The following is a 711-nucleotide window of genomic DNA, read 5'->3' on the forward strand; positions in this document are numbered from 1 at the left end:
AAAAATTAGAATCATTATAAAAATCTCGAGCTTTGTCTATGATGATGATAATGATGAGTGGTTTATTGGACATGCTGGATTGTGGATTCATGACAATTGTTCTTGGGTAAAAACGTCGCATGAACTAACAAACTGTCCCTTTTACGATCATGAAAGAAAGGAGCCTTTTAATGAAGCCACAAAATCTTATCGTTATTTCACCAAATTTACAGACAAAAAAACACACATTTCAGAAAGAGTGGGATCCTTTGTCTTCCATTGTCTCAGAAAAAGAAGTCAAACCCAACAAGTTGATACTTGCTTACTTTCTAGACTAGAATTAGCCACTTGATATACATGTCACACATGTATTCATTGTTTGTTCGTCCCTCTTAAACATCTTCTTTGTATTTGCAATAAGCCCGCGGGTAAGAAGTTGTAACAAACTTAGTGCTATATCTTTAAAAATTGAGTATGAACGGGAAATTGCGTTATTTAAGGCTTAAAAATAAAAAAAAATTCCGGGGGGCATGCCCCCGCCCCCCCTACATTGCGACGGCCAACGGCGCTCACACCCCTCCCTCCAAAAAATTTGGACACACTCATGAGCCGGGGCTGGCGGGAACGCTGCTTATTTAATTTTCGACACATAGGGATTTCGACACATAGGGATTTCGACACATAGGGATTTCGACACATAGGTGTGTAACCGAATACCGGGGGTATTTGTTT

At 39.5% G+C, this 711-nt stretch overlaps 1 protein-coding gene across 1 annotated transcript in view; it reads left to right on the plus strand.

The window, feature by feature from the left end:
* The window catches only part of LOC109466975 (S phase cyclin A-associated protein in the endoplasmic reticulum-like), a 66,721-nt gene that overhangs the window by 64,827 nt on the left and 1,183 nt on the right, over window positions 1-711 (plus strand). The window lies entirely within an intron of this gene.

This window comes from Branchiostoma belcheri, unplaced genomic scaffold (genome assembly GCF_001625305.1).
Source record: "Branchiostoma belcheri isolate BF01 breed outbred unplaced genomic scaffold, Haploidv18h27 scaffold173, whole genome shotgun sequence".
Classification (NCBI taxonomy): Eukaryota; Metazoa; Chordata; class Leptocardii; order Amphioxiformes; family Branchiostomatidae; genus Branchiostoma; species Branchiostoma belcheri.